Source organism: Octopus bimaculoides, chromosome 3 (genome assembly GCF_001194135.2).
Source record: "Octopus bimaculoides isolate UCB-OBI-ISO-001 chromosome 3, ASM119413v2, whole genome shotgun sequence".
NCBI classification, from domain to species: Eukaryota; Metazoa; Mollusca; class Cephalopoda; order Octopoda; family Octopodidae; genus Octopus; species Octopus bimaculoides.
Genome location: NC_068983.1, coordinates 1,345,161 through 1,345,997, shown reverse-complemented (window position 1 = coordinate 1,345,997; position 837 = coordinate 1,345,161). Strand labels below are relative to the sequence as shown.

At 30.9% G+C, this 837-nt stretch overlaps 1 protein-coding gene across 1 annotated transcript in view; it reads right to left on the bottom strand.

The window, feature by feature from the left end:
* LOC106876117 (uncharacterized) overlaps nucleotides 1–837 on the bottom strand; it is a 64,613-nt gene that overhangs the window by 41,514 nt on the left and 22,262 nt on the right. The gene's annotated exons all lie outside the window — the stretch shown is intronic.

The following is an 837-nucleotide window of genomic DNA, read 5'->3' as shown; positions in this document are numbered from 1 at the left end:
TATATATATATATATATATATATATATATATATATATATATGTATGTATGTATGTATAAGCGTATATATATATATATATGGATATCCATATATACATATAGATACAGGCATACATATATATTATTTATTTATATATATACATATTTATATGTATGTATGTATGTAGGTATGTACGTATGCATCTGTGTATGTATACATATATACTTAAACTATCAAATAATATGTGTAACTTAAGGAACGTGTGCACAATAAATCAAGAGTCATTGGCAATCGCTCCGTTGTTAAGATGGAAGCATAAGTGTACGAGTGTTTACGCTTGGTGCAAAGTCGCTGAGTGCTGACAACGTTCATGTTTCAAAGTACCGAGAGTGCTCTCTATGTTAGTAAAGCGCACTAATTCTACATTGTCTAGAATCAAAGACGAGGGTTTCACAAACGACATAACCATTCTCACTGAAGGATTATACATACATACATACATACATAAACACATAAATACATAATACATACATATAAATATGTGTGTGCATACATATATATACATATATATATATATATATATATATATATGTAACGATGACCACTATATATATATATATATATATGCACGAGGACACCCAACCTGTTGGGCGCATCCATCCGTCACCGACGGATCAAAACCCTCCACCAGACCACCCAATTTTAAGGTGTCCGGTGTCACCAATGGCACCGATGCTATTAAGTCGACTTGGGACTATACTGGCCGAAACATATCAAAGTTATCAAAGTTAGATCTATATATATATATATATATATACACACACACACACACCCACATATGTATATATATATATATAT